This window comes from Borostomias antarcticus (genome assembly GCF_949987555.1).
Source record: "Borostomias antarcticus genome assembly, chromosome: 22".
Lineage (NCBI taxonomy): Eukaryota > Metazoa > Chordata > Actinopteri > Stomiiformes > Stomiidae > Borostomias > Borostomias antarcticus.
In genome coordinates, this window is record NC_140255.1 from 3,706,768 (window position 1) to 3,724,667 (window position 17,900).

Consider the following 17,900-nt stretch of genomic DNA (forward strand, 5'->3'; position numbering starts at 1 on the left):
AGTTGTGGCTAGTGAAGAAAGATTGGTGGATTGGATTGGTTGTCTAGGCATAATTAAACCACCTGACCTACTAATATATTGTACCGGCTATAGCCTCCAGTCACCTGCCTCAGCTCAAGGAGAGAGAATTGGTCCTGAAGCAGTTGTGTTTTCCTGCCATAGTTTTGTTAGTCTTGCAGTGTTTTAGGGCAGGTTTACATTCTGCTCTTTTATTTTCCTTTGGGCATTGGGCATATACAAAGTATACCCTCCCAGGCCGTGCAGACATGGTTCCTCACTCACCCAGCTTGCTATGCTTGGGCACTAATGTGATTACTGTGTGCTGTGATAATTACAGCCCTTAGTTTCTTGTTGTTTGTCACCCCTAATATCTCACTGTGTGCCATGTATACCCGTTCAGAACTCCAGCCTGTTGCTATAGAGTTCCCTACACCATTGGCTGTGTTTGCATGCACCCTCACATAACGGTCCACGTCTAGGCCTGCCTTCAAGGGCAGTGTCCTCTCACAGGCCCCCTTCTTCCCCTGCTAGTAACCCTCTTTGCCCTTACCCTGCTATAGGCATAGCCCTTTATTGTTGTTCATATTTGTTGTTGTTGTTTTTTTTGTTTTGTTTTTAATCTTGTAATAAACTACTTGTATTTTTAATGCACCAGCCTCTGGTCAAGTTCATTCTGGGCCGGTCCTAGTGGGGAACATAGCCTCAACAAATGTCAGTGTCCCTCACCCCTTTGATGTGAGGGTGTTGTTGTCAAATAGTGTCATTACATGGTAATTACCAAATCAAGAGTTATTACAGTACCTGTTTATGACTAGCTGCACATTTCCCTGTATGCTACACATACATAACATACATAATCAAGTAACCATAGTTAATAAAGAGTACACTGTGCTACTTTATTACCTCCGCCCCAGTGACAGAGCAGGGTGAGAGGTAATGTTTTCAGTGCCGTGTATATCTATTAGCAGGACTACACAAAAACGAATGCACCGATTTTCATGGAAAGGCTTAGCATGAGCCAACCTAGAATACATTAAATTATGGATCCAAATTAGGGGGCGGGTCCCCGAGCCGTCCAAACATGGCTGGATATTCACCGCCATTCATTTTTGGACAAGAGTTGCGCAAAAAGTACCAGACCGATTTTCATGAAACTTGATGGAGGGATGTAGGATGGGCCAACGCAGAACCCATTAAATTAAGCTGCAGATCCGAATCACAGGGTGGGTCCACGAGGGGCAAACCAAACCTTTTAGTAAGCCACTCATGAACATAATGGGGATGTGATAGCGATAATGAATCAGTAGAATGCTAGATGGCTGTCCTCCCTGCTGGAATGGTAGAGAACAAAGCTATCCCAAAGACCAGCTTTTCAATACCATGACCAATCAAATCTATTGCATCTCGATAGTATTTACTAATAGTTTGCTGATCAATTAAAATGGTTTACAAACCATTTGTTAACGGTTCATTATCTACAAGTTGTTTATACATGCCTAATAAAGGATACAGTGTTACCGATATAGTTCATGTACTTTTGAACTAAACTGATAATATACTGTGCAAGTTGTTCTCTTACTCCATTTGCTTATCCATTTGTTAGAGGCTACACACAACTAATTCCACTCCTTTGAATGTTTATTGTTGCAGTGAAGGACTCCGTCATGAAATTAGTGTAATGCTGTTGTGGTGCAAGCCTATGAAATAGCCTTAGGGCTCCTTGTTGCACAGTTCTCCTTAGCTGTCTGTTGTGCTGTCTCCCTCACTGAATACTTCAAATTCCCCAGTCTCTGCAGCTCCTGGTATTATGTGGCATCAGCACAGGCAGAGCTGGCAGCTCATGAATAGGGTCAGTTAGATTTCAAATATCTTCTGATGAAAGGAGTGTGAGCTGTGGTCGGAGGCTGGGGCAGCTCCCGGCAGCTCCACAAAGACAAGCTTTCAAAAGACCAACGAGGGATGGCAAGCACATTTTCTCCTCTGTCCTCCTCAAATCTGAGAGGGGGGGGGGTGCAGAGATAAAGAAAGACAGAGATAGTGTGAGGGGGAAAATGAGAGAGAGGAAGAGAAAGAGAGGGGGGGAGGGAGGGAGGGAGAAAGAGAGAGGGAGGGATTCAAAAGCATGTCTGAAAAACCCTGTAAAATGTCAGCCCACACAAAGGAACAGGTGTTTGGAGGTTTAAGGTTTCAGGCAGAGAGGATGATGGGATAACAGGGATGTTGACATTCATGGTCGACAAAGGAAGAACTGTCCATGGACATTATGTTGTTTTAAGGAAAAATATGCATAAAAGATTAGGTCTGCTAAGAGCCGCAAAATGATGACAGCTATGAAATGTTTTTTCTTTGGAAATCTGCAGAGTATGGCTAGACCTTACATGGATATGGCTGTGAGTGCACAATAGAGAAACACACAAAGCACCGGTATAGAATAGTGTTATACTTGCACTGGTGGTGGTGCTTCCGTTTGTTTCTGTCATAAATATAGTTGACATCACTAGCAGGATATAAGGCTAAATCGTAGGAAAGTACCGCTATGGGCATATGCCTGAGGGTGCTTCACTAATGGTAGGTCCTAGGGGAAACCCAATACTTTGAAATGTATTGGCCAGGGGGGAACGTTAGTGTTTTTAAGTGTCACATGTTGACAGGTGAAAAGCCTTACCTTCACAGCTTGTTTAGTTAACCTTTCCTCACATGTAAAGTCCACTTACCACCCAAGAGACATTTTTAAACTTTTTTTTTGATTACAGTTGGCAATGTTGGTTGAGGTTGCAACTTGTACTTTACTTGCAATCAATTCAAGGCCTCTCTGAATAATTATACAAAAATGTAATTATAATAATAATAATAATACAATAATACCATTGCACTAAATTACCAACGACCTTTTGTTCCTTTTGTTTTACTGAAAATCTGAGCACTTGATGTGCCACAAAACCTTTTAGCACATTTACACAAGTTTCATAGTGTAACTTTAGAAGAGACCTATTTGCTGCTCCCAATGTTCTCTGCCCCAGCAGTATTTCAGAGACGACTCACAGGGGGCATGTGTTCTGTCCCTTCCAGGCACTGGGAGGAGGAGGTAGAGGAGAGGCACCAAGCAGAGCAGGTTGTCAGGTGTTGCAAATTAATGGCAATTCTACTGCAGTGCTGTTGGCAGGCTGGTAGGGCAGCAGCTGTTATTACGGGTTTTCTCTCACCACCGCCTCCATTAATGTGGTGCTGAAACTTGAACTGGCATCAGCAGCATGTTTACGACTTCTGATGTCTGTCCAAAGGTGAGATACGGATGGAAGGCAAAGAGAGCAGCTGACTGTGAAACTAAGCATTTGAGACGGCAAGGTTGTTTCTTATGAAATGTGACTTTCATGGATAGCAACCTTTAATACAAATACAACACAAATCCCAGGTGGATTTCATGCCTAACACAGCAAAGCCTGGCGTCACAATTCTGTTGTGTCGTCATGAGAAATTATTGATCCATTTGATCCACTGCAGTTGTCAAGGATACCAGGGTCTCAGTGGATGTTCCCAAACTAACATCCATTTTAGACAAAGAAGAGTGTTTATGTCATCTTTGTGATGAACTGGAATACAATGAAATGCACTGTACATGTACTACTACTACTACTACTACTACTACCACCACCACCACCACTACTACTACTACTACTCCTACTACTACTACTACTACTACCACTACTACTACTACTACTACTACTACTACTACTACTACTACTACTATTACTACTACTACTACTACTACTACTACTACTACCACCACTACTACCACCACTACTACTACCACCACCACCACCACTACTACTACTACTACTACTACTACTACTACTACTAATAATAATAATAATAATAATAATAATTCATTTTATTGATGTAACTCATATTCAGGTCTAGGTTCAAACCCAGGGCTTCACATTGTGCTTTTTGTTCCACTAACCCTAACCCTATCCACTCAGAGTTGCATGCCTAGCCCCAACCCTAACCCTAACCACAACTGTTAGGCTAGAAAGGTGCATCATCATACTGTGAGATCGTGCAGCATACATCATACTAACAAGCATGCAGGTTGAGTGGCCTTTATCACAAATTCACAGGGTTGAAAAGCCTGACCGTCTCCTCACCACAACTATTATCATCAACACAACTACTGACATATGTTTTATTTCTCCTGATGACTTCAATGACCTGAAAGCAGCTTCCCAAACTATAAATTACGACATTAATCCATTTGATGCATTATGGGAAAGTGGCCCCTGCATTCATATATCCAATCAAAGTCTTTAAAAAGATCAAAGGTGTGTGAGGACCCTAATCCCCCAGGATTACCTCCGGATGAAACCACTAAGGAATTCCTCCAGTTCTGAGGTTAAACCCTGAGATCCAGTCAGATGGAATGGGGAAGTTAGTTGACTTACATCAGTAAAACTATTACATCTGCTAACATCAAATCTCAAAAGGAACATGTTTCTAGTGTATAATCTCATATAGAATCAGAATCAGAACAGTACAGTATACAGTTTTAGTGTATCTTTAGGAAACTCTTGCAGCTAAAAACTTATCCATGTTTGTTTTTTTACATTTCATTTCCATTTCAAGTGTGTTTCTGCCTGTCTGAGTATTCTGGCTTGCAAAGACCTTGAGAGAGGTGAACTGAACACCCACCACCAACCACTCAATTGTCAATTCGTCAGACTGTGACAAAATAACACTGCTGTAAAGAAATGTTAAACTAAGAAAATGGTTCTTTTGTTGTGCTCCCCTTGGCTGTCAACATCAATTTGGTGTACAGAGGCGCACACACACCATGGGTTGAACTCGATTTGTGCTGTTTTTATTCAGAGTCACTGCAGATGGATTTCAGCAAACACTATTGGATACCCGAGCACGGCTCAGAGAAATGGGTTCAAATACTCTCAGATCAATCCTCCTGTTCAGTGAAGAGATTACTGTATGGAACTCTCTCTAAATCAAGCTTGCATTGTACAGCTACATGCTTTCTGTGGCATTACATAAATGTAGTAGACTTAGGCTACTGTATAAAGAACTACAGTAGGTAGGATTTCACTGCCTAAAGATGTGGTTTTGATGTGCTTGAATTAAGGAGGCAGTGACAGGCTGCTTGAGAGGTTTGAATCCTAAGCAGCCTGCCCAATGGTAGAGTTTGTGTACAGTAGACCAACATAGCTGCAGTACAATAACAGGTGTCAAAGCTGTGTGAGGGAAAAACCCTTTTTAGTGCCCTGGTAGAGTTAGGGTGGTGTTGTGTATATATACTGTATATGCTGTTGAGCTAAACCGCGTGCTCACACAAACATATGAATAAAGTATTGAGTTCCAATGGACAAAAATGTGTAAGTATGCTGTCTCTAAAGATGTGTGCAGGAACGATTCCCTCAGCTCCCCACCAATGCAGTATCCAACAGCCTCAGAGAGTGAATTGTGCAATCATCCATGAGAGACCAGCCAATCGGTAGTCTGGACTGGTGCACTAGCTAAGTTACAAGTTGTGACAAGCTCAGATGGCTCCCTGACTCTCGTCCAGGGTATTTATTAAAGTCTATTCAGCTCCATGTCTTGCAAAAATAAACAGAGTGCCAGGCAGCAAGGAAAAGTGCTGACAGTGAGAACACTTTTCCAGGTTAGAATAAAGCAGCCTGAACTTGCCCCTAGGATAGCACAGCAAAGTGCCTTCACTAAAGCTCTGACGAGCAGAGCCCTGCCTGTCCACACTGACCCCCCCCCCCCCACACACACACACACACACACACACACACACACACCACCACTGCAGAGTAAATGGTTGTCTGAGAGTGTTGCTGTGGTGAGAGGGTGAGAGAGAGAGAGAGAGAGAGAGAAAGAAAGAAAGAAAGAAAGAAAGAAAGAAAGAAAGAAAGAAAGAAAGAAAGAAAGAAAGAAAGAAAGAAAGAAAGAAAGAAAGAAAGAAAGAAGAGAAATGAAGAGGTGTGAGGGAAATTGTGTCTCTTGCCTGGTTCCATGAAATGCTAAATGTCAACAGTGAAGGAAATGTCCCTAGTTAAGCCCAAGTTTCTGCCCTTCCCTGGGAGACACACACAGTATATTAGAATTAGTAGGTAGCCATTTTAGCACTCCTGTTTATGATTCACTCCTGGCATTCTCAAGGCTTTCAACTCTACATAGTCAATGTGAAACATTAACATGTCGACACACCCATATTCTCATTGGTTTAACTGACCACATTTCACTAATGTATTAATGCCCCTAATGTCCCACTTTTGTGCCCCATGCATGAAAGCTAAAGAGCGCTATATTATTGCTACAACCTGCATGTGTGCCTGTGTTGAAATTTGCAGAAGAATCTGATGTACTGTAAATACAGTGTTCTCATCATGTCTTTGTTAAGTTCTTACTAAGAATGTGAATTACACATAATAATTACAGTAATAATGTATTACAGTAAGATGTAGTGTGGAAGAGTATTCTAAACATACATGCAAATCATCCAGCCAGCTGGTATTGCACACAGTTAATCATAGCAATTGAACACCAAATGAATGGGAAGTGACAATATATTTGTTTGATATAACTGGTAGCATGTGAACAAAGTGATATTGTATTGTCTCATAGCGAGGGACGTGGGTGGGAAGGCCCGAGGGATGTTGACGGATTTGCAGAGGGAACCAGAATCAGGGGAATTCAATTTCCAGATCAGAGGGGTCAGGACCCCACTTTTAGGGGAAGCCTCGGGAGACAAGCTTAGTGATTGGCTGCCCTCTGCCACCCATGCCTCCCCCATGCCTGCAGTCTCTAGTGGGGTTAATCACTTCCTCAGAGCAGGCCTGAACCTGGACCTTTCATTCTCTCAGTCAGGAGGAACAACACAGCTACACCAATCTTCGCTCTCTCTGTCTGTGTGTGTGTGTGTGTGTGTGTGTCTATCTGTCTGTCTGCCAGCCTGTCTATCTCCCTCTCTCTCTACAGACAGCTTCTTCTCCACCTCTTTATCATCATCTCCAACGCTGAATACTAATGTGTGTAGAGTAGAGTGTAGGGAGTTAACTTTGAGGGAAAATTTCCGGTGTGCTTGTGGAGAACGCTCTCAGACTCGGTGCATTGGTGCAGACTGGCCACCAGGGGACAGAGGATCAGCAAGGTCAGACTGAGCCAGGAGGGCTGAGGCCATAGTCATTCTGTACATGGATAGATACAACAGAATGCCTCCTGAATTTGAAACATGGTTGAAGTGTGTGTGTGTGTGTGTGTGTGTGTGTGTGTGTGTGTGTGTGTGTGTGTGTGTGTGTGAGGAGGGGTCTTCGGCTTCTCTCATCAGAGTAGCAATAATGCACACGTCCTTATGTCAGTCAATGCCCACCTCTATTTTAACAATAACAGCTGTTCAATTCCAATAGACACATCTAAACCAGAACATGTTTCAACTTCACATGCTAACATTATTCAAATATTATTCAAGTCAAAAATGTCAGTTAGGTTACACCACATATGTAGAGTACATAAACACATTCCCAATGTGTATTTCAAAACAGGAAGACACAGGGATATCATTTGAAAACAGAAAATGGTTACAGGTTACAGGGCTAACACAAGTTTGCTATTCCATCAAATAGAAAAAACAAACATACTTCAACAGAGATCATAGTCACTGGATTTCAGGCCTAAATTCCAAACATGAGCATGTCATTGGCTATGGGCTTGGAGCCTTCTGACGCATATTCATTCATGAATCATGAAAGAAGGCATGTGCACTCACATATGGAAGTGTTTTCCTGCACCATATCCATATGGCCACATTACCGTCGATGGCAGAGCCAGCTTAGAACAGGCAGAGAGGCTCACAGCCTCTCACCACACAACACAAATGATTTTTGGACACACATAACCAGCGGGGGGAAGTAGCCTATCTTGAGAGCCATTCCACATATGGAGCCAATTATTCCACTAGAGTTCTGCAGCAATTCCCCGCAGTTACCGAAAATCGCTGAAATTCAAAGTCTCTTTTCCCAGTTGCTCTCTTCTCTCCACTCTTCCCCAAGTGGACCATGTATTAGGCTGCTATACTCCTCATGGCCTCATGTCTATCTAATCTCAGTTATTTCCTTCTCTGAGGAACAGAATTATCTTTGATTAGTGATTCTATCTTGTTTCAGATAGTGTACTACCAGAGGTAAAGAGCCATCCAGGCAGACCAAGACAAGCTTGAGCTTTCATCATCCCACTGCTTCCTTTCCTTGGGAAAAAATATGTTACTTACAGCACTTTCGTCCCAATCCCAAGCAACAACAGCTTGCAAATTATGTAAAGATCTAACATGCAGTACTATTATAATGGTAAGATTTGTAATCAAAATATGCGTTTATAGTGTGATTTACAGTACAGTTCAACTTTGCTGAAAGAGTTCCACATGTATTCCGATACATCACTGAAACAACATTGTCTACCTACTGAGCCATCAGTTGGAGCCAGGTATGCCCCCATCTGCCATACCCCATCATGTAGCCATGGGCGTGTGAGCGGCATCATGAGAGGGAACCTCCCGATACCCAGGGCATACATATTCACCAGCATCTGCCTCAAAGAGAATTTCCATTTGCAAACTCCCAGGATGCATCTCCCCTGAATTTTAGGCTGACATTTCACCAAAAGGATTGTCCCTCCGGCTTAAAGACTTGAAAAATGCATCTCAAATGTTTTATATTCATGTTCTTTCAGCATTTGCCTGGTGAACTCTAAATGGGTTATTTATGATGCATTTTTTCCCCGCACCCTGTCTTCAGTAAGGCATACAGTAGCATTGTTTCCAGTGTAAACATGGATTCTTCAACTAGGGTTCCTCATTACTGCATGCTTCACATGCACAGGATGGGCCTGTCAGTCATGTTGCATTATGCTACCTGTCATAATAGATTGGGAATATCCTCTTCATTCCACGTGTCTTCAGTGAGGAAGTATGTAGTGAATATCCATGGCTACTGTACATGTTTGTCCTTTGAGCTTGGGTGAGTTTTCAATTGAAGCTGCAGTAGTATCAACCAATCAAATGATTAAGGCCGCTGTTCAAGTTATGTTACAGCCATTGAAGATGCAGAAGAAAAAAAAACGGCCAGGTTCTGAACATTAACTTGAGCTATAAAAAATTAACCTGTCTATTGAGCTATTCCAACCTTAAAATCTTGTAAAAAATGTCAGTTCATCTTTTAGTCATGTAGTCTGTATTATAAAGGTTCTGGTGTTAAAGCTTTTGTAGCGCAAAGCATATTCTGTAAATAACATTTTCTGCTGCTGTAGAATGTGTCATAATAGTACACAAATAGTACACAAATGATTCATTGCGTACTATTGTTCTACCATTGTTCCTCTAACCCTTTCCCTGTCTCTGCTAATTATGACTTCTGACTATTATTAGTCATGGATCGATAGTACTTTAGATGGGTAGGGAATTTACTCTGCATGTGATTAAAACTAAAGTCATTGGATGCACATTGATTCACAGGTCAACCCAATTACTGTAATACGAGTTTTATTTGCCTTCTTTTTTCGGTTTTGGTGCCATCAAACAATGAATGTGCTCACCCCTTGGGCCTTGGAATACATTCGCCCACTAGTCGCCTCTAATCTAGATTTCTATTCTGTCATTTCTCAGCTCCTAATTGAGAATAAAAACAAAGGCAGTAAACCCAGGTCCCTTCTGTGTCTGCCCCCCCCCCCCCCCATGTTTCTTTTGCCTGTGGCCCACTTTGGATACCCAACAGAGCTGGTAAAATAGGCCCTTCATCGATCACTGGCACATGTGTCAGAGTTGCCCTAATAAAAAAAGAGCTGTAAATAATGTGCACAGCACACATGGAGCACACTGTGCCATTTGCCGTGTGGAGATATAGGCCATAAAACCATGGATCCTGTGCTGTTTGTCTCCATCTGAGCAGACCCACTTCCCCCTCACCCAGAGGCATCTTCCGACTAACGCCGTGGTACCGACGCCGGGCCTACTGCAGTATGAACACCAGGTTAGCTACAATAAAGCAACAGTGTGTACCGCAGTATGTGTCAAAGAACGGCTTTTTTAGTCTGACGTGCACTGTGTCTAACCCCTGAGGCTCGAGGGTCTACTGTACTGTAGCTTGTGATACGCAGAGAAGGCATGATGATATATACTGTATGTCTAACCGTCAGATTTCATAGGCGCTGGAATGCAGTCTACATAGCTCAGCATGAGTGTTTTCACATGATACAATGGAGATGTCACTGAGGGACATGCAGAGCTACAGCCCTATTCATAACCCCGGAGGCCCTGCACAACGCAGGAGGAAACCCCTCGGTGATAACAAACAATACCTCCTCTCTCCCCTGACGAGTGGGAGGTGTGATCCTGCATGTGGGTGCCTATGATTGTAATGAAAGCGGGAAAGAAGGACATATAGAGTGATTGGGGGGTTGATGTACGAGGGCCTTGTTAATTGCTGTCGCTTACGGAGTGATGGATACAGAAGGGAGGTGATGTGTCACTAGGGTCTAACTCAACTCCTGCTGTCAAAGCACCGTGATGTATATATTGCACAAAGCAATTTTGTTGATGAAATATTTATGGCAATCACTTTCAGTCCTGTGCAGCCAGCCATTCCATCTCAGTGACAGTGGACGGTATTCTGTTCCTCGGGGAGAAAGGCTTTACGATGTTAGGGCGAGAGACACCACATCCCGCCCTGCAATCCTTACTGCTCACTCTGCTATAGCAGGGAGGGCACCGGAGAGACATGCAGTGTGTGTGTGTGTGTGTGTGTGTATATGTGTGTGTTTGTGTGTGTTTGTGTGTGTGTGTGTGTGTGTGTGTATGTGTGTGTGTGCTTGTGTGTGTCTGTGTGTGTGTGTGTATGTGTGTGTGTGTGTGCGCCTGCATCTCCCCTGCACCTCTATGCAGTAATGTTGGTCAGCTCTTTACTATAATGTCTTTTTGTGATTTTTGAAACGCTGTGATATCTACGTTTCATCTTCAGGGAGGCATACAGTATCCTGTCACAGCGCAGGGAGGGAAAGCAAACTCAAATCAGCGAAAAGCAAACTGAAATCTTTCCCTTTCATTTCCATGCCAAATAAAACAAACTCTCAAAAACACTGCGAAAAGACTCCTGATTCCGAAGGCTGTGGAGAAGAGCTGTTCTCCGGCCTCCTCGCCCGCGAAAGGCGCCGGGGCCTGTTTGTTGTATGACGCCTTTGAGTCACAGCTGCAGGCCGAGGCCAAAGAAAACTCCCCGGGAACAGCCTGCGGGGTTGTGTCCTGGTACCTGGCGTCGGACAACATTCCCATTCACGGAAAGGTACCACTCATACCCGACTGCTTGCACAGAGCAGGCTTTTGAGCTCACTGCTTTTCCGACCTGTAGAAGCCCCAAGAGGCCCGTCAGAACACTTGTCCAAGAAACATTTGAGGTTGTGAGTCACTTGCAAGTAGTTCTATTTGACCAGCGGTTACTCTACGAGTGATCGCTGCTCTGCTTTTACATCTGTGACCTGGCATCATTGTTGGTGGAGAATTATATTTTGTTTAAAGGGATGTTGTCCCCGTATGGTTGGTTCATGGACTCCAGTTGCTCCGTTTAATCTGTCTCAACATGACATAATGAGAAGATGGAAGTTTGTGTTTCACAACAAACAAAAACAGGGTGTTTTTTGGAACACACACAAACACGCAAAGTTAAAAATGTAACAAGGAGGTTTGTTAGGCAGGACTCAGGAGTTCAGGAAAAGCAGCTGCTTAAACATATCAGTTCTGTAAACACATGCTTGGCAACCATTAATCTCACAGCTCAAGACGTATCTGTTTGTCCCATATGGGTGTGCATATTTTAAAATCAACTGGAGCTGAAATACCTTTGAGAAATGAAGTTGTGTGGCATTTGGCAAGACTGCTCTGCAACCCGCAGTGAAATATGAAAAGACTGACTACAGGGTGCCAGCATAAACCACTTGCAGCGAGGCAAAATGGACATATTGTACGCCCTCGCAAAATTCAATGTTTAAAATAACTAGGAACAAGTCATATTGGTCCTGAAGCCAAAGCATATCTAACTGAAAGAAAAGAACAAAACGAATCATGTGCACAGGTGGTTTATACTACTGCCTAAGCTAAGCTAAGTATCGTTACTCATGAACTGTGGTTGACCATTTGATGATCTGCTCTATGGCAGGCATACTGCATGGGCCTCTCTATCCACCACCCTTCTCACAATAAGACATTGTATCGCCCCGTCAATCATAAGTGTTGTGTTTGATTGTAGTCCACTGGTGGTCTGGGCCCCTGTGCAGAGGGGGGGGGGGGGGGGGGGGTGGTGGGCCCCAGCATTCAGAACCAAGACGTTTATCTCAGTCCGGCGCCAGCAGGCAGACCCGGTACTGTAATCTCTGCCATTGATTAAATGGACTGCCAAGTGCAGGGGGTGCCTGTTTCCTAAGGTGAGGCAGAATCGTAGTGCAGTGGCTTGGCACATCGGTGGGGGGGGGGGGTCATCTTGAGCTGCTTTTTGATGTGGCTGATGAATAAAGCCGGCTGGGGCTGCTGGTCTGAAAGGCCCAGGCGTGGGCCTTAGGGTTAGGCCCCTGGGATGGCCGGCCTGCTGAGGTGCTCCAGAGGCCTGTGTCTTTATGTAGGCACTGGCCGGATGGCCAGCATGAAAGAGGGTTTTAAAACACACACACACACACACACACACACACACACACACACACACACACACACACACACACACACACACACACACACACACACACACACACACACACACACACACACACACACACACACACACACACACACACACACACACACACACACACACACACACACACACACACACACTCACAAAGCATACCAGGGGAGTGGAGGCAACTGCTGGAAGCTTTCTCCAGAACCACAATACTCTGAACACATCCTGAACCCTAACCCTAACCCGAATACCTCCAGCCTTCTCACCAGGTGAGCAGAGCACAATGGGAGGGCGTGCAGGGTATCCATGAGTGCCAAGGATGACGAGGATGCCTATATCTGGACAATGGAACCCACCGTCACTGAAAACAGTAGTATGATTGATGATAGGCAGGATTTTTAAGTTTTCACGTTATACTAAGTACTTTCTGTTGTTGTTCAAAATGCTCCTTGTCAAAGTCAACAGTGAACATGCCCTGTTCATTTGTGTTTGTGTCTGTTTCACTGGACATTCTCAGTGACTGCTCAGCCATTTGAACTCGCTATTCTGCTCATGTCTGCCATCTGTTGGCTGTAACATGTACCTGCTCCTCCATCAGTAATACCTTCCTCTATAACATATCTTTCAATGGGATTTCAACACCAGCGTATAGAATATGATCTATTTAACGGTAATAAACACTGTGCACAGGGACAAAGATAGGCGTACATCTTTAGTTAAGCATGGTTTCACATCATTTGTTTCAATGTACCTACCAGAATTGCAATCTCTTTGAAGTATTACCATTGGCATTTTCCACTTCCAAACTTAAATGCTGTTAAACCATTTTGAAAAGAAACAGCAAATTTATTCTGCATCCAGCCTGATTTTGGAGTGCTGACCTTTAGTTACACCGTTTTCAGAAAACCTGCTGACTTCCTGTAAATGGGAAGTGATGGCGAGGGCTGTGTGTGTTGGGAGCAGCTGTCCTGTGGGCCTACCTGCAGCAGTGGTGGGTAAGGACACGCTTCCCCATCTAACGGCATCACGCTCTAATAACTGCAGGGCCCATCACGGAGAGAGAGCCCACTGTGTGACTGTGATCAATCTCGACAGGTAGTTTCAAGGCTGCTGCTCAAATCGCACAGACCAGGGAAAAGCGTGTTTTGTGTGTGTGTGTGTGTGTGTGTGTGTGTGTGTGTGTGTGTGTGTGTGTGTGTGTGTGCGTGTGTGCAAGAGAGAAAAGGAGAGAGATGGATTTTCAAAAGGGAACACGCAAACAACAACGCTGTCACGCAAACTGTTACAGTAAATCCAATCACGCTGCATGAGTTTGAATCATGAGAATAAGTTTCAACCGTGAGGGGAACACACCTCGTAACCTGAAATAATGTGTTAGGGGGAAAACATTAAATTGTCTTTCCTGGAATATAAGGAACTTTTTCTGTATGAGGGGCTCTTACTTTTCTTACAACAGAACCCTGTCAACAGACTTCCTGACTGCCAACTCCAATACACATCTTAACAGGCAGCAGGTCACATGGCCAGGCAGAAAACCCCTGCCATTGGATAGGTGCAGTTTCCATGGAAACAGCACTCAGTGTGCCTTCCTGGGAAAATGTAAACAGTGACTGAACATTCAAAGATTTATATAAATTGTTTCTAATCTTATTTCTCATTTCTATGCCGGAACGAATATTGGCTTACAATAAAGAGAGATACAGATGAAAACAGAGAGATCAAGCTTGGTGTAGCCTAACTAGTCGTTACTGTTGTCATGGTGCTTTTAATGTAGGCTGTATTTTGACATTTTAGCCACCAAACTATACTCTACATCAGTACAAAACAACATTAAACATGCTGATTTTGTGATATTTCCCTGACATCTGTAATCACTTTGACTTTGGCCATGCAGCTGTTCCTTCATCTTAGTGCAATAGGCCTTATACCGGCCCCACTATACCAATACACTTCCTCCGTCTTTGTCAGACAAGATCCAACAATACAAGGACTCAAAGCGATCGTTATTACATGTTTTTGTAAAATCTGCAACCACATCAAACCACTTAACACATGTACAGTACTAATGACAGGTCCAACACAAGAAAGCCCCAAAAACACACTGAGAGACCTGATATATCCCAGTTCATTCATGTGTGATTGTCTGCATGCTAGAGGGAATGGAAAGCAGTCAGAGGATCTTCTCTCTATGTTTCACTCTTCTGACATGTAAAATGTCAATCATTGCATTACCATTATTCTTTGTTATTCATATAATGATGTGATCTCAAAAGCAATTGCAGGATTTACTTCTTTGTTGCTCCAGTGAATGCAAGGATCTCCATGGGAAGAAGATTAGATTCCTACTGAGGCATGAAGGACGAGCGGAGTGATGTGTGGGCGGAGAACAGTGTGGGGTGAAGCTACCCGACTCAGTGCAGCCGGCTCAAAGTTGCTCATTAACAAGATTACTGCATCTCAACTCATTTGAATGTTCAGCTGTTTTCAAGCCTAATGCTAGAATATGAACAGCAATGCTGTTCACTGAAAATGTGTCTTACTCTTAATGTGGATTCTACTTCTTAACGTAAAGATGAATGATATACATTATTAATTTAAATTTCAAATATATGATTATTCCCCCAAAAAATAAAAGAAACATTCTAAAATAATGGTTTGATTTCATGCAGAAATCAAAAATGCATGTGAATGCTGAGCAGCTGAAATAAATCACAAAAGCATTGCTGAAAATGCATGAATGTGAAAAATATAAAACCTCAAATGCAACACTACACAGCTGGAAGCCTAGAAACCTTGAAGCTGAAATGTGAAAATGGCAACATTGGAAGCTTACAGTAACTGCATTACCTAAAGAAGCTAATAATTTACATTGTACAGCACAATCATGTACACATTTATATGTACAATATGTCGCGTCGGGCCTAACAACGCCATGTAGCTGTTGTAAAATCACGTGTAACCCACTGCCTCTCGTGGTCAATTGCTTAAATCACCAACTGCCATCACTCTAAAAACTGAACATTCCATAATAAAAGTGATGAAGACATTAGTTTATATGGTCAATATGGCAATATATATATATATTTATTTTTTTTTACAAAAATGCCAATTTCTCTACCATCTTAGATTGAATCTCTAAGCTGTTAAGAGTTGAATACATTTATACTTGTATTTAGATACAATGTATACTGTTCATACTTTATCATCATTAGATACCATTCATATTGAATCTATTTTTGATATATTTGTATTTATATTAGTATCTACTACTATTATACCTACCTAAACTACATATTATGCCTGTTGTCAGTAAGCACAGACATATTTGGAAGAAAATGTACATTTTCTAGTTATTACTAGGGGCCCTGGTAATAGGAACCCTATTGTAACATTATTATTTTCCTGAAAGTGGTCAAATCAGTCAAAAAAAGTATGCATTTCTGTCATTTGGTGTGTAGTATAAAATCAGTCTACCCTCTGTTACTCTGTCCTCCTGTCTGTCAGTCTTCCCCCATTTGTCAGTCTGTCTCCCAGTCAGTCAGTCTCCTGGTTATGGGGGCATGTCTGCAGGACCCGTCCCATTACCACTTGTGGTTATATTTATTAATATTATTATCCTCAAATTTGTGTCCCTTAACTACTGCGTCATACTTTGTGGTAGAAACTTCATTCAAATGTTTAAATGTTCCTGATGTCTAGCTGTTTCAGGGATACATGTGCCGGACAGGCACATGGTCAGCATGATCATGGAGCTTGTCCGAAACGGCAGCTTCACCCTCACCACCAGTAACAGACAGCGAAGCAGGTTGCGGCGCCTTAAGAACGGCGTCCCCCAGGGATCTGTCCTGGCCCCCCTCCTTTATAACATCTACACCTACGACCTGCCGATCACAGTCTCCAGGAAGTATGCCTACGCAGACGACCTTGCGCTGGTGTACTCAGCTGGAGACTGGCAGGCCGTGGAGGAGATCTTGAGCCAGGACATGCAGACACTAGTGGCATACCTCGGGAAATGGAGATTGAAGCTCAGCGAGGCAAAGACGCTGTCGGCAGCCTTCCACCTTAACAACAAGGAAGCCAAACGTGAGCTCCAAGTGCACATCGATGTAGCACTCCTGCCATGCAGCGCCGAACCAACCTATCTTGGCGTGACATTGGACAGGTCGCTCATGTTCTGCCGACACCTCGAGTCACTGCGCAAGAAGTTAACAGCTTGTGTGGTGTTGATGAGGCGACCGGTCCGATCAGGCTGGGACGCCGGAGCAAAAACATTGCGTACGGCAGCCCTAGCCCTGGTCTACTGACCAGTGAATACTGTGCAACGGCTTGGTGTCGCAGCGCTCACACCCGCCTCATCGACCCGTCTATCAACGAAGCCTTGCACATCATGACAGGATGCCTGCATCCCACTCCTGTGGACAACCTTCCCATCCTTGCAGGCATCCAGCCCGCTGGCCTCCGCTGCACAGGAACCACAGCATGTCTCACTTGCCAGGCCGTGGAGCTTAACAAACTGCTCCACGACAGGCTCACTGCAACAGCGGAGCCTCCCCGTCATCTCAAGTCGAGACACCCTTTTGTGCCTGCCGCACGGGATCTCCTGCAGCAATGCAGAGATCTCAACATCAGCGAGGCAGGATGGGCAGACTACACCTGGCGTCTGGAGTGGGAGGCAAACACCTCCTGACTCCGTGACACATCTCTGTGATTTCATCCCGGCCGCTGGTCCTTTCTCTCCCGGGAGGGACTTACCTAGACCGGCGTGGGTGCAGTGGTGCCCTCAGATATTTTTTATAGGGGTGGCCATAGGGGGACCAGAGGAAATAATAGGGTGGCCAATGATTAAGCCTGTAAAGGCAGTATGCAGGATTTTTTGGGGGGGATGGCCAAGTTTCTGTGTTGTTATGGCACAGAAGAGCTCTTGAGCAGCAGTATAAGAATTTCTGTGATTATCTATTCTAACAACCAGTTAATAAACATTACTGTTGTTTTGTATTATTATATTATATATATATTATTAATTGTATCCGATTGTTGTAGTTACCAATCCTATCCTTCTTTTGTAATGTTGTCCATGCGCCGAGAATGCAGCAGTGTGCTTGCTGGCGTGCCTGTCTTGCTACATCAAATTGGCCGCGCTCAGTAGGAAAATAATAATACAAAAAAATAAATAATTATTTA